We start from the raw sequence: 24,620 nt of genomic DNA on the forward strand, positions 1-24,620 counted from the left end.
ACGTTCCTACGTTCTGTGGTGCGCCGGCGTGTTCCCAGTTAGCAGTTGTGATGCAAAATAGGGCGCCGAATTACCGGGAGCTAAGGGGTAATTTGTTTATTTTTTAAAAGGTTTTTATCTTCGGTTTCCTGTCTTTATTAGGCCTTAAATTAAATTCCTTTTATTCTTTTTTTGCATAAAGGTAATCCACAATTTTAAAATTATGAAATGTTCAGTAATTTTATAATAGTTTTAATCTTACTAATGTTTCTACAGAAGCATTTACCATAACAGTATTAAATATAACTGTAGGAGAGGTCAAAAAAGACTCGATTCTCCACAATGTGGGCCTATTACGAGAGAACTGGTATTTTCATATAACATAATACACATACATTAATGGTATCCACGCGAAAGGATTTCTATTTCAGTTCAAAAATTTGTTGGCAGGTCCGAGGAGTGAGATCACTTCCCTAAAAACCGCTTATGTCATTGACGAGGTATAGCCGCAGCCGTAGCCGGAGCAGCCGACTTTTAACCCCTGATTTATTGTTGGAGTGACCCGACGGGAGCCGGGGGACTGTTAACTACCTGCGAAATGCTATAATAGCATCGCATGAAAAATGGACGTTGTTATTTTGTATCAATAGAACGTATACCGGTCAACGACTGGATACGCAAGAGTAATGCATTGTGTCAAGTAGCGACTTAATCCTTTTTTAATGTAGCCGAGGAATTTAGCTACTAATGAGCAAGGCTATAAAGCAAGATGTGTTCTGTGGGAATAAAGACGCTGATACGAAATCTTTTTTGTCCAACGCATAAGTAATGATTTTTACTTTAAGTTGAAATCTTTTTAAAAATATATATACAGGGTGAGCCATTAGTGTGAGAAAGTAAAATAACTCCCTTGTTACTCATAATACAGAAAATAAGTTTATATAAAAGTTAAACAAAATCAAGAAACCTAAACTACAAAATTAATTTTTTTTATTTATATTTCTGAAAAAACTTAATTTTTATTATTTTATAGAATACCACAAATAAATATTAACTAATAAAATTAACTCAAAATGGAATGATAAATTATGAACTGACAAGTTGACCCAATGTGACAGTTTTTCCAAAGCCATTTCGTGCGACCGAAGATAATAAAAATTAGGTTTTTCCAGAAATGTTGCTGTATCTTAAAATTAACAACTTTAGGTGTAGAAAATACTTCATAAAAGTTGAAGTGGACTGATATGTGAATAAAATAGAACAATAAAATACATTTGAAAAATTTTAGAAAATCAAGTTTGAACTTTCTTAAAATGATCGTATTATAAAAAAAATGCCCTCTATAAAATATCGATATTAGCTAATATAGGAGTCTTTGCCTAATATTTGCCGATAACTCTGTCAAATATTTTTGCTCGAAGTGTTAGTAGTTGAAAGTTAATCCAACTTTTTCGAGGTCATGTTTTTTCCAAAATTCGAAGAATTTTCTGCATAACTTGGCAACCTCGCACTAAAATTTTAAACTGTTTATATTGCGATATACAGAATTTTCTCAGAAACCCATATGTTTAAAAATATACAGGGTGTTCCATTTAAAAAATATAATATTTGGCTTGTTCCGTTTTTACTCATCGCCCTGTGTGTTTCAAATTAATTTTGTCATTCAGGTTTTTTGGTTGTGCACAACTTTTATATAGACTTTTTTTCTATATTATGTATTACAAGGGAGTTATTTTACTTTCTCACTCTAATGGCCCACCCTGTATATTCCTAACTCTCGTATTTTTACTTTATTGTAAAAGTTAATTCAAACAAATTCATTTTTTTTCTAAAACAATTTAAGAAATTTTATAAAACAGGCGAATATTGATTAGGTAAAGAAAGAAATTCCCAGTCCATAGGCGTAGCTAGAATTTTTGCTTGGGGTAGACCCAGGACTGCTACAAGCTCTATGTAGTTCTCTAAAGAAAAAAAGGTGCAACTTACTGATTTGAGAAAGATATTTTTTTTTTAGGGTGGGCCCTGCCCCCTTAGCTACGCCCATAAAACAGTCCTAAGTAAAATGCGGAAACAAAAAGTTAAAATGTATATTATGTAATTAAAAAATGAATAGTGATCGAAGGACATGATAAAAATTAAACGCCAACTTTAACCAGTGCCGTAGAGACTAGATGAACCAGTTACATTTTCCTCAAGAATGTTGTTTGCTATTTCTTTTACAATTTTTTTCAAAAAATTTGCCTAAAATATTTATTCCACACTTATTTGGTATTGTTTTTTGAATTTCCCATCGTTTCTGACCAAAAAATAGTACAAATTATTTAATTTGAAATGCCATGTGGTTTTATATGCAATTTCTTCTGATTTTTCCCAGATTTTAATAAAACCTTGTTCAATAATATAATACATAACTTTCAAGTATACTTTATAAGTATATAAAATACCTTACTAAACATAATCGTTTGGTAAACAACAATGTAAATAAATTGTGAAATTTCTAGTAGTACTCACTCATTTTTTTAATATGAAGATAAGAAATTTCGAACCGATACACCATATCCTAATAAAGTAAATAAAAGTAAATACTAAACCACTTTTATACAGAATTCATTGCCAAAGTTTACACTTATCTGTCTCCATGCAGATGTATTGATAAACTGAAAGTGTTTTTTTAAATATTTATACATACATCAGATTGATTGAAAAAATTAGGTTATGTATAGACCGTATTTACAGCTTATGTTGCAGTTATAACTAAGAAATATAAATTCGAATAAAATCTAAAATCTTTAATTTCAAATATCTAATTATTTTTTTTACCTTTTTTAAATTCAAAATCATCAGTTTTAACGATTACTAACCACCACGTTATATGTAGCTCTGAAAAAAAAGAAATAGTAAACAAACATACTCGCCAATAGAACCAGTCATCGCTTTGAAAAAAAGGTAAATATATCCTTGCGCTAACAGAAGAGAAGTTTTCTTTAGACCATGATCCCTGCTCCAAAAAAATATGTACAAGTAAATAGGTAGAAACATCGGAATGGTTTAACGATTTCCGGGTTGGTTGTCACGTTGTCACATTGTCGGTTTAGGCTTCTTTAGTTCGAGAGATATATCGCTCGCTTTTTCAGAAGAAACCGGAGATTAAGTCCCCTGGCCGGTATTTCTATGTGCTGTGTGCTGTGTGCACTCATGGTGTTGAAGTTACTTAATACTTTGCGCCACTTCATAAAACGCAAATTTTTTTCTCGACAGATGCTTGTTTTTGGCTTTTGTATAAATGCTTGATTTTTGAACACCTGGGTAATCCGAACATATATCTTTTGAACGTGAACGATCTCTTCCAAGGACTATTTTATTACCAATTTGCTCATACGACTTGCTTTTAATGATAAGGGTTCCTGGAATATATCATCATTTGTTAACAAAACACAGTCACAGTCTGTCATTGTCACTGTTGGTTTGTTTATCTTTGAACATTGTAAACGAATCATTAATATTGATGACGCTAATATTTAGGGATTTTTAATTGACATTACCAATCTTGTAATGTTGGTTGCCTAAGCTTGGCAGTCACGTGGCTTATAATCATTTGTGAGGGCTGTGTATATGATACGTCAAAGTAGGACTAATAGTAATGTGAGTGGTTGTAATGCCTTATCGCAAAATATTTTGCGCTGCAACCGTACAAGCCCAAACGGTTCAGCGTAAATATTTCAATTCACTTCTATATTGTTGGCATGGCGCTCCCGGCAGGGCTTATTTTTAGTCGGTTGACCTAGGAAATGCACGTCATCAACCGAGTGGGATCGTTTAATTTTCAGCACCCGACCTCCTCGCCGAGAAGGAGACGACAATCCTGCGGAGACGACGACGGCGACGACGACGTTGCATCACGGCTACATTTAAATTGCAAGGAGCGCGATTTATCCCGTCCGGTGATGGACGGACGTGTTTGTTTATGTTACGGGGATAGCGTGAGATCGAATAAATATCTTCTATTTATATCGCGAAAATTGCGGAAAATTTTGCACTAGGAAAGGTCGATCCACCTCCCTCGTGGCGCCCTCGGATTTGTTCGTTGAAAGCGGCTCTGTTTATAGCTCTGTTGTACTCTATTCAATCCATTTTTTTCTATTGCTTTTCGTAAAAAGTATACTGTGTAAGGTAACCTCTCAATAAAGGTCAAAAGGAATTTTTATACAAGGTGATTCAGTCATAATGTCATTAATTTTATGGCAAGCTAGGGAAAAATGAGTAATTACGAAAAGGCGTTAAAAATATTTTAAAATGCATATTTAACCCCCAAAAAAAATATTTTCAATTAGTATTTAAGCCCCTTTTGGAACCGCTCCTGACCCCTGACCCATAAAGGTTTATCGAGAGTGAATCTTGACCTGCGGTCATTAACCTAGGTTTTAATGCGTTTTTAATCTGTAGTGAACGAGAACGAATAAACAGAGCTTTTTACCCTGACTCATGAATGAATAAGATATTTTTTTACATTTTAAATACAAGTATTATTTATTTGTTAATAAAAATTATTATGTATTATTTATTTGTTAATAAAAACAAAAGTATACGGATAATAATTGTTTTCGAATGTTAGGTTATTACAATATACTATTTTAAATGTTGTTAACGTTTTCATTTATATGTTTTATAATTATTGAATATGAGTTTTTAGTTTTACGCCCAATTAATTATTGAGTTTGTAGTACGTATACCTTATAGTGTGGCTTATTGCTTTTCAAAGAGTAGTATAGCATACCTTTTTAAAATGACAGTACGGTTAAAAAAATACTCACTCATCCGTACTTAATCCAGTCGCTATCTGTTTCGGGATGGATGTTTTATACAGTAACTCTAATTTTTGTTGGAAGTAGTTCTAAATATTATGTAAAATGATAATTGCAATAAAAAAAGGCGCATTTTTCTCCCTTTTTTCATGTATAACTCGGTGAATAGTAACATTAGAGAAAATGGTCACAGGAAAAAAAGTTTCGTTTTGAGATTCTCTTAAAAATAAAATTGGGCTGAAATTTATATGTGCATTATTGTTGCTGCAATACAGTATAGACCGAAAAAAAAATCGTGAAAATCGTATAAAAATTGAAAAATATGTAAGTATAATTCTGTATTTTCTTAAATAACATTTGATTTGTGCGAAATCTACAACGCTGATTTCGATGAAAAAATTTCTGCAATACCACCATAGCATGAAGTACTAAAAACCATACTTGTTATATGGCTATAGTCAAGGTCCGAAATAAATTCATGAAAAAAAACATCTTTTTTCACGAATTTTTTTTCGTTCTATCCTGTATTGCAGCAACAATGATGCACATAAAAATTTGGGCCACTTTCATTTTGAAGAGAATCTCAAAGCCAAACTGTTTTTCCTTTGACTATTTTCTCTAATGGCAATATTCTCCGAGTTATACATGAAAAAAGGGAGAAAATGCGCCTTTTTATTTTTTTTACATTTTCTTGCGCTAACAATTATGCGCAACTTTTTCAGCGGGCGCATATCGTAATTATCATTTTACATAATATTTAGAACTATTTCCAACAAAAATTTACGTTACTACATAAAACATCCATACAACCTACTTTTAAAACAGATACCGACTGGACTATTTGTTAATAAAGTGCACAATTTTCATTTTCGATTTTCTGTCTTTATTAGGTCTTCCCAATACGTGGTTAAAATTAATGACATTATCATTGAATCACCCTGCATAAGGTGGGGATAAATAATTAAAAAAAAAGACTGGTTATATAGACATAAAAATTTTGAATGCTAAATGTTATGTTAGAATGAAATTATTAATAGCCGCTACGCAACTTTTATTATGAGAAATGGAATGGAACATTACTTCGTTTCTAACTTTTTAACATTCAGCTGTTTATTTAATGTAAGTTTGTTTAAAATAAACCTTCCTCCAGTTGTCAGTAAATAAAAATAAATGAAGACCCTGCACATTATAAACAAAGGTGAATTTATTAGATAATTCATATAAGCTCACGTGCTGATTCTGAAGAATACAAGCAGTTATTATTTCAATGACATGCTAACTAATTACATAATTATTACAATATTTACACATACATTGTGTAAACATATGCATATGTAAAGAATTATTCTAGAAGAGTGCACAATACTACAGATTTATTACAGTGTAATTGTTCATAAATATCAGATTTTCACCAAGACAGGTTTTAAAATTTGTAAACTTGACAATTAACAAAATACTGTCGTGGTGTCTCATACCTATGTCTTTCAATCTTGTTCGATACATTGTCCCGATAAGATTCCTCGATACTGTCCAATCTAACGAACTATTAAAAAACATTGCGTTCACGTAAAGAAATCCGCTAATATTACTTCTGCGTCTCTGAAAAATATTTATCTCTAACCACGTTCCATCATTGTAAATCAATCGGCGGACTATTCGATGTTATTATAGCTGTCACGTCTCTCTCGTGTCAATAAAATTAATATTTGGCCTTTTAATAGTCGGCTCCCATTTGTACCCGTAGATTAATTTTTCCCTATTTCGTTCGCTACTTTGTTGAATATTAATGTCGTTAGGGTCGTAAAACTACTGTGACCGTCCCATTATTATTAAGTATGACGTTTCTTGTCTTTTAATTAGGACGCCTACGCGTTTTTTGTCGTTCCGCAATTTGATAATGTCCATCACGTGTGATGGGCCATTAGCATATTTAGACGGCGATAAAAGTGGCACATTAATTATTAAAATGTGTCTTTCAGGGGCACGCTGATCTGTTTACCATCGTTGACACCACAAGTGGACAAATTATTATTTCTAAGCGTTAGTCAATCCGTGTGACATTATAAATATTGATTTTTTTCGTTTTAACTAAAAATGCTCCCAAAAATAATGTTTATACATATTTCAGTATGAAAAATATTTTGTACTATCGTACACGTTACTTATACAGGGTGGCCAAATGAAAACGAAACGAAGCCATTTTCAGGAACTGCGTCAAGATTGTAGAAAAACGCTCAGTCCCGTCGATTTTAGATTAAAGGGGGACATTCTTTGCTGGTATTTTTGACTCCGCCACCTTCACCCCCAAGCAAGGGTGAGCATCACCCCAAAATATTTATATGCCATTGAGTAATACTTCTTTTGAAAGTTCTTACAATTCTCTTTACAACAGACCTTAAATTTTATAATTCCGCCCAATACTTTGAAAAACATTTTAAAATTTAAATTATGTTTAGTTGCTTACTTACTACTTAGTTGGTTAAATGTTCAAACTGATGACCGCCCGCTTCCATACAAGAATAAAGATTTTGTTCGAAACGTTCGCGCACATTCCGAAGCATTTCCGGAGTGATTCGACGGCATTCGTCGACGATTCTTTGACGCAAATCTTCCAGCGACGCTGGCTGTGTTTTATAGATTTTACTTTTTAGGTATCCCCACAAAAAGAAATCAAGGGGCGATAAATCCGATGATCGTGGAGGCCACTCAATGCTGCCTGTTCTCCCAATCCAATTCCGTAAAAAACGTTGGTCCAAATACTGACGGACAATTAATACATAATGCGAAGGAGCACCGTCCTTTTAAAAAATCAAATGATCTTCATCGTACTCTGGAACATTTTCAATAATATCAGTCAAGGCAGGGTCAATATCGTCTTCCAGTAATTGCAAATACATTTGGGCAGTCAAATTACCAGGTAGAAAAAAAGGACCCACCAGCCAGCCGGTCACCGAAAATTCCAGCCCATACATTTAATTTTTCCGGTTTTTGTGTATGCACCTCTTGAAAAACTCTTGGGTTTGAATCGGACCAATAGCGGCAATTGTGACGATTTACCCGTTCAAGAAAAAACTGCATTCATCAGAAAAACAGAAGTTAAAAAGGAACTGTGGATCGTTCCCTGCTCGCTCACTCGTAATTTCGCAAAATTGCAAACGGCGGTCATAATCATCCTCATGAAGTTGCTGGACTAAATGTATTTTGTATGGATGGAATTTAATCTTCTTCAAAATAGTTTGTATGCTAGTTCGATTGATCCCAGACACAGTTGCCAGCTGCCTCGTACTTAATGAAGGATCAAGATGAACTTGTCCCAAAACTGCAATTTCACTATCTTCATTAACTATAGGTTTTTCAATTTCTCGCTTTTTATTGGCTACGTTCCCTGTATCTTGAAATTTTTTTACTAACTAGAACAAACTTCCTCCTGACATGTCGATCTTGATGTTGTTCATTAAATAGCTGAGCTGTTCTATTCGCACAATTGTTGTTCATAAAGTAAAGCGAAATCATATCTACCCTTTCCGCAATGGAATAAACCATAGTGTTTAATTTTCAAAAACACAATTAAATAAACTACCAACCAACGCTTCCAAATATAATACTAGAAAATATTTGGAATCCACTAATTTTACGTTCATTGTGTGTGTATAGCATTCATTTATGGTTTTTACAATTGTGTTTTTTTTACGAAAGTGATAACAAATCTCCAAAAAGCAATGTAACGCTAGAAATACTAAATTTATACCATTGGCGTACTTAACTCGAATGACTGACATTTTTACCGTTACAAATTGTTTGTACATAAGTTTCAACGTTAAAATCAAAATTTTTAATAAGTATCTTCCTTTGATTTTCAACTACAATAATTTTGTTTTGTATGTATATATTCCATGTTTTTATGACATGTAATTATAACGTTTACTTAACTTATGCATTTAACGTTTCTCATAACTTATTTGTATGTCTGAATTTTCTCATTCCGCTGCGAACCTCACCACTGAACACCCTACGGAGTCAACATCGAAGGTGATCGAACGTCAGCCTAGGCACCACGCAATTTAATAACCATGCAAGTACGAGTTACAAGTACTGGGTAAATCTTTTGATGGAGATTATAAAAAAGTCGGAGCAACGCTATTGCAGTTAGTAAATCGTGTTTCAGTTGGAAATTAAAAAAAAGTGGTAGTTAGAAAGTAACACAAGCAAAAACTGTATTTATAATTTATAACGGAAATTTTGAAATTGTGCCCAGTCTTACGTAACTTTATAGTCTCATCAACATCATCTTCGCTCCCACCGTCTGTCACTTTGCAGTTGTGAGTTATAATTTATCTTTTCAATTATGAAAAGGGTAACTCAGGTGGGTAGTAGATGTAACCGGGACTAGTTCCAAAAGTAGTTCGACTTATATTGTTGCTGTAGCTAGTGTAATTCCCTCGGTGTTTTGCGGTTTTGGGCAGTTTGTTCTGCCGTATATTACCAACTGCGTAATCCGTATCGACAGTTTTAATATAAATTACTCAATTACAAGTGCAATGTGGGAAAGCAAAGTGCTCGTATTTTGGCTAAATATGTGACATTTTATTTTACGAGCTTGCGATTTTTGCGCACGAGACGAAGCCGAGCGTGCTCCTCCCACAAACATAATAAAATCGAAACTGATAAATGTTTTCTACATATCTGTATACATCCAAGTTATTGTAACTTGAGATAGTAAAATATAAAAATACTATAATACTGAAATAAAAACAGTACTGTTTACATAATATTAATAATAATATACGGCCTCCTCTCACGCACAAGTTTTCAGCCTGGGCTAAACTTCTTGTGATTAGAATAAGGGGTAGTCACAAGAATGCAGTTATTTTTTTTGTCAAATTTAAGTTTGAAGCAATTCTTGATTTGTTAAAAATGAAAAAGTTGTATCTTGCAGTTGGTTCTATTAAAATTAACGTTTTAATTATATTTTTAACAGATGTATGTTCGTATTATATTCTCATTGCAATATTTTCAACTAATATTATGGGGAACTACTCTGCGGACTACAGCCCCATCCAATATTTAATTACACCCACAATATTTAGTAAACGTCTAGGATCATTCTCCTGCCGAATCCACCAGACATATACTGGTTTGAACGCCTAGACATGGAGTACCAGTGATTATTCATAGATGTAGCATTGTTATATCTCACCGATACACTCGCAAGTCTGTAGTTAAGACACCAAAAAATAGCTGGATCCACTCATGGCACACTGATGGGAACTAATAAATTAGAAACCGGTATATGTCTGGTGGACTCGCTAAAGAGTATGGTGCTGGTCGGAGCATTAGTCCGCAGAGTAGTTGTTTCCTGTAGTGCGATCAGTTTATCACGAGCATGTTTACAAGAAGCATCAGTTTCAAACGGTGTCGCTTTATAGTTTGCCAAACATAATTTTTCGTCGAAAATAACACCATTTTTTAATGACATTGACCATGTGTATTTTGAGTTCAGAATGTTGACCTGGGCGTCTTGGATGTCGCAACGTATTTTGATTGGGGATTTATGTGATTTTTCTTTTAATAGATTTTGAGAAATGAGTATAAACGCTTCAAAAGATGTTACAAAGAGTGGGAAGGGGTCGGCGTCTGTATTTTTTTTATAGTACTCAATAATAATATTAATTACTTTGTTTTGTTGTCACTTCCCACTTGGGACGACTTGGAATCGAGCCATGAACGAAAATGTGCCGCAATTCACGTTACCGAATAAATTTTACAGTGTAATAATATAAAAGATAAGATATTGAAGCGAGATTGTGCAAAAATTGGGATTGCATCGTAATCGTTTGTTTTTTAATAAAAAAAATGTTGGTATATCAAAGGACAAAATCGTATGGTAGTTGCTGCTTATAATTGAAGACTTATTTAACACCAAAAAGTTAGGTTAATGTCAGAAATCAAAAAACTGTCAAGTGTTGCATGTAGAAAGGACGATTTCATCAATTGGAATCGTGAACTATTTTAAAGATAGATTCAACATACTTTCCAAAGGTTATTACATACAAACTTAAGTTTCTTTGTATGCGAGTATTTAAAGACATTTTATTTACATGTCGGTTTAGGTGCTCGTTGAGGCAGATAATATGTGAAGGAATGCAGTATTTTCATTCAATTCATTCTATGTTATCCTCTCTAGTAGTAAAAACACTCGTGGAAAAATGCGTAAAAATAATATACCACAATCTAAAAATATTCAATCAATAAATAAATCAATCGTCGACAAATTCTATTCGTGAGTTAAAATTGTTCAATGTAACAATTAGATAAAGGCCAAGATAAGAAGGATGTCTTTTATTTATTGGATGTAGATGAAACTGAAATATTTTTCCACTGTAAGTAAACATGAATAATAATAATATACCGCCCCTTCCCCCGTCTAATTTAAAATTTGTATTTGCGTCGAGCATAATAAGCATTCGATTTTGAAATGTTGTGTATCAGTGAAACCAAAAGTTTTTATGTCTAAACATAACGTCATTAAAGTATTTGACTGCGTCGTCGTCTGTCAGTTTTGTTTGACATATATGTTAATAAATCATCGAAATTTTGAGCAGTGACGTCAAACATGCCACATATTCTTGAAATGTCAGATAATTGAAATGTTTTTGTTCGAGCTTTGTATTTCCCCCCGTATTGATCGATGAACATAAATAATAAGTTTAAAAATAATTTAATGATTAATTACCCTAAACACAGTTTGTTATATATTTTTAGGTCAGTATTTGTAGGCGCAGATATTCTGATAGCTAATATTTAGAGCTGGATTTATCAAAAAATTGTAGTACGTCACAGATCAGGTTGTGTTGCAACAGAAGTGTGATTCAAATTAATATTTAATCAGTCCTAAAATAAAAACCATGAAAGTTAAAAAGATGTGAAACCACCTGTGACTTTTAAGATGTGTTACTCCTTTATTTCGCACTTTGTACCGTATATTTTTTGAGAGTTAACTCATAATTCTGAAATTAATCAACTATTCTGGTTGGGCAGATGACGACAATTCCGTAGGAACCACAAAAATAGAATAAGAAAAAAATCGTGTAATATGCTGCAAGGTTATTAATATCAGAAATTTTTAATTTTTAATTTAACTAATTACAAATAAGGGAAGTGGACTTCCTACGCCCTATTTATAACTTGGTTTATTTGATTACGTATTCCCGATAAAAGTTATAATAATGTACCTATTTTTAGAAACTATCAGGCGTTTGATATAGAGACAGACACGTTTTATGAACACAAAATAAAGTCAGAATAGCAGAACATTACAAAATTAGAAACTGTAGCCGTATTTTTAAATTATGCTGCTACGTTGGCAGTGCCAACATCAGCCAATGGTAGCTAGGCTCTTAAGAGTAAATCTACAAACGCTTAAGAGTATTTTATGGCTACGTTGTCGCTTGTAGTATTACGGATAAGCTGAAATCATCGCACATAGGAGTATATCATTTTCTGTAGCTGCCTGCGAGCGGAGTATTATCAAGATTTACAATTTCTTGGAAAGACAAACATTATGTGATGTTATAAAACTGCTGTCAATTAATAATAATCTTGTATAAGTACAGATTAATCTTCAATACGCAGCTGAGTATTACGAGCGCCTCTTTATGTAGTACTTTTACGGGTTTTGCGTTTCTGTGTGTATGAATGGATGATAACAATGACGGTTCATCGTCCTCATTTACAAACAGAAGCGCACATTGGGTAAGTTTGGAATACGGTGCCTTGTACTATCTCTAGTACGACTCGCGACAGATGCCGTGAAAGTCACAACAAAACAGAACAAGTTATTTTGAAATCATGATTGAAATTACTTCAAGCTGTGTCTTAGCTTTAGAGTTCGTCAGTTGTGTTTGAAGTCAGTGGCGTCATTAAGAAATTTGAAAGTAAAATTGAAATGTTAAATGTATTAAAGTAAACTGTCATTTAGCTTTAGGAATCTTTGACGTCAATGTCAATGGCGAAACGTTTGGAAGCGACCTTTGACGAGAACAATTCCAGGGCGGGCCTAGGGGTTTTAATAGCTGGTCTGCCCGCAGAGCATTGCCCAAGAACAACAAGGACAAATCAATGATTTCTAACTAAAAAAATGTATTGTAATGGTTTCTTTAGTTGTCTGTTTCAAATTGGTACGTTTATCAATGAAAAGTGCAGTTTGTTTTGTAAAACACTTAAATATAATCCTATATTACTGCCAATTTCTTCTTTTCGCGTCACATATAACAGTTGTGACAACTTTAGGATACTGGCCACTTAGGTACTTATATTTCCGCCAAGATAACAGAAGTTTTTCTTTATCGTTCATATATTTTAGATGTATTATCTCGAGATGAACTGAAGAATGGGACGCCTTATTTATGCACCGAAGTGTCGAACTCTAGCTGTGATTCTCATCGAAACAACAAAAAAGCTTACGGAAATCCCAGATTTCTACGTTAACAACTTTTTATTTATTTTTCGCATTATATCGAAACGTTAAATGAATAATAAACAGGACTATATATTTGCGTTATTAACATTGACTGAAGGTGATTTGTAAAAAATTATTTAATTTTTATGGGTGCTTTATGAGTTTACAGGAAGTTACATTTGAGCAATTAATTTAAATTGTTACAGTTTTATTAAATTTTGCAAGTACTACCTTATGTTATTGTCCGTCACCAATGTCAAGATATAAACAAACAAAAACAGTATCATAAAGAGAACCAATTTTGGAGATACAGTAGCTCTTTTTAAGGTTATTCAGCAAGTATTAATCATACATTTACGTAGTTTGACGATACCCGCCGGTCACGTATTACAATCAAATTTAAAAATTATTTTAATAAGGTCGCAGTCCCTGAATAATTCATACATGGTATTTTAATCAAATTAATATTAATTTAGTACCGGCCAGCATTTTTTCTAGGAAGTTTCAATATAGTAACAGAGCTATTCTGCCGCATTCCGACAATGCCGTATGCGATTTATTGGATTTTCCAGTGGCGTAGTCAAAGGAAGAGCCCCTCGAATCATTAAGATATTGTTAAATTGTTAATAATTTAGCAAGTTTGAGTAAAAAACAAAATTATTTACTTATATACGGCACCGTCAGTAATATGTAGGAAAAAATGATCATTTAATTGTTGTCTGGTGAATTAGGTTTGGAAAAAACTTAGGACAATACTAAAAATAAAAATTCAGACAACGGATTTCTTTTACTTTTTATTGTCCACGACTGTATGCTCAAGATAACTGCGCTAGTTTTTAACATGTTCGGACATAATCCTTGCATAGTTCAGCAGAACAAATGATCTTTAAATCTAAACGAAACACGGTCGTACTTATGTACTTTTGATAGTAACAGTAAAACGATACGCCATTGAGTGGTCTCGTATCTAAAGCGTGGGCGTCGTTACAATGTATCATTAAAGTCGCATTTTTTTTCGCGAAGAAGAGGCTCTTAGCAATGCAAAGCGTTTTATTAAACAGTAGGAGTCCATATAAATCATACCCTAGCCTTGTACCTTGAATACAACAATGTAATTAATTTAATAGGAACGTTCGTTTGACAGCTTTATCTGAATTTCTTTGTCGAACAGCCTCGTCGTACAGGAAGAAAGATAAAATTCTGCGAGCTATTTTAGTTGGCCACATAATAGGAGATTAATTTTGTCACTGCTATTTTTGGTCGACGGGAAATAGAAAGTAAAAGCTATGTTTTGTGCGTACTTAATAATTTTATTTCTGGAATTGGATATTTTTTCCAGTATTTTTAATTTTTAACATTGAAATATGAATGAAATATTGAATTTTGCTCTGTCACACACAACACAACTAATAATTTATGTAAAATAGGCTATTGATTATATAGGATTTTGTAAGGAACTATAACGTTCAAGATATTTTATTACATGAATCATTCAAATAGTCATTTTAGATGAAAAAACCGTGGAATGCTATTAAATTAGAGGGTGGAAATTGGAGGTAGGGGTGAATATGCACCCCTTTCAGTTTTTTAATTGTAGCTCGAAAACGAAGCAAAATTTCGTTATAATTCATAGGAAAAATGATTTGGAGAATTGAATTTCCCATCGAAATGGCTTATTTAAAAAATTTAAAAGGAAAATTTTATGCAAAAAATCGTTAATAAACAATTTGAAAGAAAAGCATTTTTTTAATTTTTACTTGTGTGTATCCACAATCAAAAGGTATTTGAAATTTGTACCTCACAGCTGAAGCATGGAATACTAAATACAAGATTTATTCCGTGATATCAACCAATCGTATTTGTCATCCTGCGAAAATAGCTAGAAATAGCGTTTCTCTTAGTTATATAGTAAAGGAAAATACAAGTGTAAAACTTGTTTTCTTATTTTTTATCAATATTTATAACTATACGATGTCAGTAAAATAGATAAATAATATCCACTGACATTCTGAGAAATAACTGCACAGTTGCTTTAAATTTGTTTTGTGTAATAAATGCGTTTGATGTGCGTTATTCCGTCCAGGTAATTGAACTTCAACGCACAAGGGTCGACGTTCAATCACGGTCCTTGGCGAGTCCGCAGAGGTCCTCTAACGAAGTCCGAACTTAAACCATTGGTCTCAAGATTTTGCCCATATTTGGATTATCTTCGCTTGGAGTTGGTTGTTGACTTGTAGTTTTTAACAAGTGCTATTTACGTTGCCCTACTTCGATACGAACCTAGATAAATTTGAGAAACTTTTTATTTCTAAAATTCAGAACTGAGATGAATTTTCTATAGTGTTGTCGGTCACTGTACAGACAGCATCAGTCTCCAGCGTTGGTGATTGGGGGCGGCTGGGCGCGGTGCAGATTTCTTAAAAGATTTTGGAAACCTTGTTGAACATTTTGCCGCAGATTCTAAGGTCTAATTTTCTTAGAATATTTTTATGGATGCTATTCTTGTACGAAACGGAAAACATTTGAAACTATCGATCCTACAAAATTTATTTACCATCTTTACCATCTGCCTAAAGTGTGAGTTAAAAGCGGAATTAACAGGATCTGACCATCAACGACCTCGCTTTATTAAATAAATCGCAAAAGTAAATTATCTCAAACATTTAAATCAAGAAATGAATTATTTAATTGTCGCTTTCGGTTCAATGAAATTTATTAAACTGTCAAAAAGCTTGCTGTGACGATCGATTGGAATCGATAATAAAGACCCAGTCGATGCGCCATGTAACCAGTCTGTCATATTTAAAAATAATCCTGACGAATTCCGCAGGTAAATACCGTGATGGTTAACAATAATTATTGCTTTGCATGTCCACCGAACCTAACATAAGTAATCGTTAATGTCGATGAGAAATAATGGACTATTACCCGGTTTACATTGCGGCTATGACACGCTTTGAAGCGAAAAAAAAAATACGTAGATTTAATCCATAGAGATCTCCAATGTCAGAAACGTGGCGGTTGAATTGTTGGATTTTCAGATCATTAAAATTATAACGTCGTAAACGTCCAATAATTTATAGCTAATAACTCTTTTTAATACACTGATTCGAGTACGTAAAAAGCTTATTTACGTGCTATCCAAAAGAGAGTCGTAGTTGATATTATTGTGAAGTATCGGTTATTGAATCAGTTTTATTTGTAATAATGATGATTGTTTTATCTATTAGTTCATAGTTATACGTGTTCGTGAGTCAGAAGCATTTTATACGGCTTGCAGTGTAGTGAAGTAATAGATTTTTAAGATGTCGTCAATGGTACAGGGATACATTCCACAATCCACATGGCATCATATATCTTGTTCGCTCATTCCTATTTCGCTGCCAATCGACATATAAAAACTACTTTTTCTACTGCCGTTCGCATGAAATTTACGCACACTGTATGCAAGAATTTGTTTGTACTAGATTTAATTTACACATCAAAGTTTAAGTAAGTTGTTCATATTTGTTCAGCGGAAGGAACTTGATTTAAATCAATAATTTAATTTATTTTATTACAGTTGCGTTTTTCTATTATATCGAGATTATTTATAGTCCGGTCAAAATAGACATTTCAAATAACGAAAATTCCGACAGAGCTAAATTTTGGTGGAGACCTTGGGTATACCATTAGAAATAAAGTGTCAAAAGTCCCCATCAATCCCATGTGTGCCAAGAAAGTTATTCACGGTCAAAGGTCAAAATTTGAGGTTCTTCGAAAACAAAAAGTTTTATCAAAAAAGTAACCCAGACAAAAATTGTAGATCTTAAAATTATCTACAAAATTGGTCCTTATACTTTTTTTTCTAAGAATCACCATTCCTGAGATATCTCGATTCTAATAGTTGAAGGAGTCACGTTCTACATGATATGCACACATTTCCACACTACCTGTGAGGTAGTGTACTTTGGCGCGTTTTTTGTTTTTTTTTAACGTGGTTTCCCCGGTAGGCCTACTCCACGAACTGTTATGACAGAATTTTCAGAGACAATACTCTTTAACTGCATGATGATTATTGATATTGGTTATTGACTTTAACTGTAGTTCTGATTTCTTTTGATATTTTAATCTGATTCATACTCTTCATAGTCTTCTTCAATTTCTTCTGCTTCTTCTTCCTCTTCTTCTTGCTGGATGTTCATAAATTGTTCAAATGAAGATGAATCAGCTGTCTCTTCTTCGAAATCACATGAATCTTCGTCTGTTGTATTCATTTGGACATTTGATAATTGACTGGCTTTGGCAATTAGTACACGCTGGACAACATATTAACCCTATTCTTCTACAGCCACATTTAGCACTACAATAGGAGTAGGAGTTTTTCCGGAGCAGGTGGGAGTAAAGTTTGAATCGGTTCCAAAGTATTATCTGTTAATTGCCAACCCCAGTCTTCTGGGTTCAGTTGATTGCCTAGCCATGTCTGAACTTGATAGTATATTCGATACAAGTGTTGATTAGCAGAAGCTGATGTTGGAGGAAGACAAGATAGTTGTACTTGTTTCTTGTTTCGTGTATTTTTTACAAAAGTTTTTACAATAGAGTAGCCAGATGTTATTCAAGGCCATTCGTGTAGAGGGGATTGACTAAGGGACTGAGTTTATTTTGAGTGTATATTCTCAGAATAGTATAGTTTATACATATAAGAGACACAAATAAGCATTTTTTACTTGTATTAAGTGCCTGACTATGTATATACGTGGCATATATGTGCATATCATGTAGAACCTGACTCCTTCAACTTTTAGAATCGCAATATCTCAGGAATGGTGATTCTTAGAAAAAAAAGTATAAGAACCTTTTTTGTAGATAATTTTAAGATCTATAATTTGTGCTTTTTTGATAAAACTTACCGTTTTCGAAAAAAATCCAAAAAACCTCAAATTTTGACTTTTGACCCCGAATAACTTTTTTAGTACACATGGGATCGATGGGAACTTCTGACAGTTTATTTCTAATGGTGTACCCAAGGTCTCCACCAAAATTTAGCTCTGTCGGAATAATTTTCGTTATTTGACCACTCTTTTTATGACTAATTTGACTGGACTATTAAGCATCTGTCAAATTTTCTGTTGTGGAAAATTTAAAAACAAGATATTGGATGATCGAATGCCAATTCGTAGCTTATAAAACCAATAAGGATACGTTTAAAACAGTTCTTGATTTTCGGAAAGTAAACTCAGAATTTTACTACATTCGAACAGGTTTAGCACTAAGTTTCAACAATTCATTGAAAACGTGAAAAATCCACAGAGGGACATAATCCCAAATACCCAATTCTCCGATTCTGACAACGTTATGGGGGTTCCTGCGGAACCAACATCGTGTGTGTTCGAACTTCAACCCAACTACTGCAGTATTAAGCATATTTAAGGGGGTCCTATACAGGGTGATTTCAAGTTAAATATAGAAACTGCAGGAATAGAATAGTTGCCAAAAAATAAGTAGAATTTGCTCTGTAAACTTTTTTTCCTGGGAGACGTGGTATTCGAGAATATATTTTTTTGTAAACTTTAACACCCTGTAGCTCGAATACCGAGTCCCGCAGGAAAGAAGTTTATAGAGCAAACTCTACTTATTTTTTGGCAATGAATCTAGTCCTGCACTTTCTGTATTTAAAGTGAAATCGCTGTCTATAATACGACTAAGCTGGAGACATACAAGATATTTTACTTCCAACAAAATTCCAAATTTAAATTTCTGTTTACGAATGTTAACCCCTCTGACGAAACTTTTCGAATTCCATGCATATTTCCATTAAGGTGGCCATATTCCTGGCCGATAAATAGTGAAATTTCTGGCGTTTTTAAGTACTGAAATCCTTAAAAGTAAAACGTGTAGAACAAAAGTAAGCACAAAAATAAAATCCTTGATGTTTTGTTTATTCATTGTTACCATTTAAATTTACTCAAATAAAATAATAACTAAAAAAAGCGTTTGTAAAACATGCGTTTGCTGTTATTCTAACCCCACATTTTAAGAATTATTTTCACGTACTTATAAATAAAAGTAAACAATTTTATATGTAGGACTAAGCAAGTAAATGTTATAAGAATATTTACATGTGGAATTATATTTAAAAAAGTTAGTATTTTCGTAGATTTCAGTACCTAAAACCTTGATGGTTTGATCGTTTTTTGCACCTGTTTATTCGTTTTACTGCGGCGTCTTTGAAAATACTCAGGTGGCATGACATAACATTCCTATTATTTGATAAACTTTAGATTATTCAGTTATTAAATGTTTGATGTCTTTGCGGAAAACACTATTTAAAGAATATGGGGCCCTTAATAGTCGGATTGATATCACAGTACGTTTAAAAGAAGCTTGTTGATGGGCATTCGCCTAAAGCCGGATATACACGTCCGGAGAAGTGAGATGCGGTACCGTAGCGGCAACGGAGGTGCCCTGCATACTACCATACCGGATGTGTGCAATGAGGGACCCTGACGTCAAAGCAATAATGACCCGTGTTTTAACTATAAAATATTACTTATATACGAGCAGAATGTTTTTGTTACGTCTCAATTTCCAATCTTCCTTGAGCGCTGCTGTTATTGTGTTATGCTTCCTGACACGGTCTGAAAATAATCAAACCCGGCCTACAATGTGACACAATGTCGACAAAACAGCATTTATTTACATGTTTATGTGCGGAACATGGAATCCACAACCCTGGGTGCGAGCGTCGACTCTTCACATAGCGCGCACGATGACAAAGCATATGTTTACGACGTATGCGATGGAAACGAGGCGAATTTGTTTGTTTCATTCACTTCAAGAACACTAGCTTGGACGTGGGTCGCTTTACGGCTATAAATTCGCGACATGGCTAAAAGTAAATTTCACCTGACGAGTATATGAATATAAAAATGTCGGCCTGCCGGTTGAGTCCGTCGTATGAGGTTAGGTTTATTAATATTTTTAATGGTTCGAGACATGAGCATATGGTGTTATTTATGTACCGAGAGCTGCAGTAAAACTTTATTGCCTCTTGGAGTTCCTACGTAGATAAGTGTGAGTAGTGTGAAACCTGTCTTTACATACGCCCCGCATATATGGATGTTTTCCGTCTTAAGGACGAAATCTACGTAATTCACATGTTTCCACTCATTTCCTATACATGGTATTCAAACGCACAAAACTGTACTGGGTCTTTCAGATTTTTTTTAATATACTCTTTCACTTTTGCTTAATTTAAAATATTTACATAAATTCAAAAAAATTGATACAAAAAATATACTCATTCAAAAGATACCTAAACACGCAGTGAATATTCTGAGCTGAAGTAGTAAACAACTAGAATCATTCGTCAATCGGACCCACCAGACATATACCGGTTTCGAATTTTCGAACTATTTACTATGTCTTAACTACAGATATAGGGTGATATTTTACTCGAAAAAATTCCTATCCGCGAGATTATTGTAAAATTGTGTAAAGCAATATAATACAAGACGTCTCTCATCTCGTGAGTCAAAAAATTTTATTAGCTAACTTTTCTATTTAAGCAAATAAGTGAGGAAAACAGTTTTTTCACTTTGCAGTGAAAACCATAAATTTTAGCGAAAAGTGACTCCCAGACAGCTTGTAGGGAGTAAAATTATCTACAAAATGAGACTTGTTAAATTAAAATCGGTTAATAAGCAAAAAAGTTATTGCAAAAGAAACAAGAAAAGTGCCCATGTTTTAATTTGTTTATAACTATCGGATTTGTTGTTAAAATTTTATAAAACCTATGACTAGTTGAGGGTTTTGTCATACTTTAAAAGTGTGCCAAAAGTGGGCGCTGTAGGTGCAATAGTTTTCGCACACTTCAATTTGTTTATAACGGAGGCTCCAAAAGTTATGAACTTTAAGCCTCTGTACAGGCGTTAATTTTCAACCAAACATGATTCTGAAAGCGTCATTGTAATCTTAAAGACGTAATTAAGCGACCTATTAAAAAATATCATCGTTTTTTTTGACATTAACATTCTCAAATTGTGCATTAAAAAACCGTGTCTTTTTCGCTTACAAACAATTTGAATAAAATTATTGCTGTTTATGTTACCTCACCGAAAATAGATGCAATGGATAGATGGCAAAAAAATACAAATTTAAAAAAAAGCATCCTCTACGACCAACAGGAGCCAAGATAAGAATTTTTTTTTAATCATGGCGCAATTGTTTATAAACATTAAGACTAGAATTTTTCGCAAAATAAAGTTTACGACGTAAACTACGATTTCCCATGAATTGCATTCGCGCGCGCGAGAAAAGTGAAATCCAAAGTTCAAATTGATGCGCGCTGTAAATTTTGCAATATCTCGGCTTCTATTCATCATAGAAACTTTTTTTTTAACTGGGGTAACTCGACGAAAAAATAGCAATGGGCATATTTACGAATTCGTAGAATAGCCCTAAACTCCCAAAAGAAATGCATCTTTTATACTTATTTTTTTTTAATTTACAAAAATGTCACAAAAATTATTGTTAAACGAAATATTAATTAAAATTTCTATTTCGGAATTATTTTACTATTATTAAATAAATAAATGAAGCTGTCGTTCATTTAAAAAGTTATTTTTTTACATATTAAGCCAAAGTAAACTTATTTTTTCAATATTTTGTTAGCTATTTAATTATGATTTAAATGTAAAATTAAAGTAAAAATTCACAAATTATTTTCAAATTATTATTTTTTGTTAAAAGAAGAAAAATCCTCAAAATTAAAAAATATTAATAAAAATAATGCGGCGATAAAATTGCAACTTTAACTTCTTAACAGGCGGTAAATTCGATTCCATATCATTTTCTTCTTCTTTATCATATGAATCTTTGCAACATAATCAAAATTAATTCAAAAAATATTAATCACAACCATTTTCAATAATAGATATAGTGCAATATAATACAATTAAAAATTTAATTTTAATTTTTTTTATTTTTATGAGAAGTAGAGTTGTTTCAAAATCTTATGAACATCCAATTTGATTCCCAAATTTCCTAAACCTTTTTTTTTTAGACATCAATTTCTCCGGGTCTGTCATGAAATAGATCTGGTGACCCTGGCTCCGACTACAAATATCACAATAAAATGCTCTATTCTTTATTATTTTAATTTAAGCAATAAAAATATATATAACGAACGTTCGCCAGTTGACTTTATTATTGATGCCCGAGCGCCTTAGTTTATTTCTGATTGTATTGAGGCACGTGCTCTAATTCTGAGTCAATGTCTTCACAACGTGCTTATTAGAAGAATTATGAGGATACGCCACCTACTTATTTGAAAATAATTTGTGAATTTTTACTTTAATTAATTAATTAATCTATGAATGGTGGCTGCTACTCAATGCCTGGTCGGCCAACCAGCCAAGCTGGCAGAAAGCAACCTGCTATTTCGCATGTATGTATTATGAAAGTAAAACTTGTGCCGCCAGTACTGTAGTGTTAAATCCACAAGTGTGGCAGTTCTTTCCTAAGGTCTATCCGAAGAAGTTATTTTTTTTTTAATTTTGGGGAGTCTAAGGGAATATGATAATCTTTTCTTCTATTTTTTTTTTACTGTTTTTCGTCAGATATGTAACCATGCCCTAAAATAGCCCGTCTCGTTAAATCAGCCATCCGTGTCCTAATTGTTCCACATGCGAAGTTCTACTTTCCGCGGGAGGGGGTCACCCGAATCGTTTTAAAACTTTTTTCGGATGGAGGTGGGCGTTACGTAATATCCAAAATCGGCGAGAAAGTTCGTCGAGCTGGCCATGGCGAGCTACATCATCGATTTGTCAAGTCGAAACATTGTAGAAAATCAAGTCAAGGCTCCAATATTATCGCTGAATAATTTCTAGACTATAGTTGAAATTGTCACGGTTTTTTTCCCGTCTATTCTTAGAAATGACACAAATGGTCGTCGCGAAACACCGGTTCGTTAATAATTTACTTTTGCTTCTTCGATGTCGATTCGCTGCAGCGCTAATTTGCTTCTAGTTATAAATGTAAATTATCCTCGTATTGTTTTCTAACGCAAATTGTGTGAGGAGAAAAGGTAAAATGGTGAGGAATGCATAAACTTAAAGGCATTATTAGAGGAGACTGGATGGCCTAAAAGGCAGTGTAACCCGTTTTAGGACTGTCGTACACAGAGGGAAATGTTATGTAACATTTTGTTGTGGCTGTAAAAATGATACTCCGAATCCCTAAAATAGTAGCAAGAACAATTGTGCAAATAAATAACATAATTTGGTTTGTACAGTTAGCAAGATCAACATTGTGTAAATTTTTATCGCAAACTTGGAGTTATCTAAATTAATAAAATAAAACATAATTACACTCTGCATAAAAATGACGAAAATTATGTTAACTGAAACCAAATAGTCTTTTAAAACGCCATTCTATTGCATCCCGTACCATTCCTCTCTATGGCTTGTATTGTCTGTTGTCTCTAGCTCTGGGTACAGGGTGATTCACTATATTTTGGCCCCCTCTTTAACCTTTTTTGTTTTAAGAGTTATAAAAAAATGCATTTTGGACCAGATCAATGTCCGATCTGTCAAAATATATTATAACTAAATCCGTAAATCCTTACGTAATTGGAAAAAGGCAGAAATGGCTGAAAGAGGTTTAACAATTACAAGATGTCTTATTTTTTTAAATAAAATTGATAATCTACGAAATTAATTGTTATAAATTCAGAAATGTATAGTTCTATTGAAATAATTATTTTTTGTCCATCCATCTCTAAATATAGAATGTTGAAGTAAATGCTGTATCTAGTAGGCACTGGATACAATAATATAGTCGGTTCTTGGTAAACTGGCAAAATTTCTAATAGCTGTTTTACATTGACAGTTTATTGATGAATAAATTGACGAAGTTCTTCATGAATTAATTCACGAATTTATTGGTAAACAGTGTGGTTTTACACTGCTACAGACTTTGTCAAGTTTTTTGACGTATGAATCAGTTCTACCAACGAATCAAAGAAGCAAATAAATTTCAAAAATGTCACCTTTCCACTCATAATTGTAGTGATAAACAGTGGTACCGTTTTGACACATAATATATAAATAACGAGCGTTCAAATAAAAACATGGTCGAAGTTGGCTCTGACACATTGGACGTAGGGAGTAGCTTATAGCGACCAACTTAACCTCATTTCTCAACGAGCTGTATAGCAGCTGTCAGTTTCAATAACGTTAATGACTATATAACTTTATTTTAAAGAATAATCGTGATAACAATAACAAACAATTAAAGGAGCTGCGGAAAGTGTCCCCCTCCTTGTTATAACAATAAATTAAAGCAGCTGCTGAAAGTGTCCCCCTCCTTGTTCCAAGCACTTTTCACACCTGTTCCTC

At 33.3% G+C, this 24,620-nt stretch overlaps 1 protein-coding gene across 1 annotated transcript in view; it reads left to right on the forward strand.

The window, feature by feature from the left end:
• Positions 1–24,620, forward strand: part of LOC108911959 — a 125,302-nt gene that overhangs the window by 74,846 nt on the left and 25,836 nt on the right. The window lies entirely within an intron of this gene.

Source organism: Anoplophora glabripennis, unplaced genomic scaffold (assembly GCF_000390285.2).
Source record: "Anoplophora glabripennis isolate ALB-LARVAE unplaced genomic scaffold, Agla_2.0 scaffold389, whole genome shotgun sequence".
Lineage (NCBI taxonomy): Eukaryota > Metazoa > Arthropoda > Insecta > Coleoptera > Cerambycidae > Anoplophora > Anoplophora glabripennis.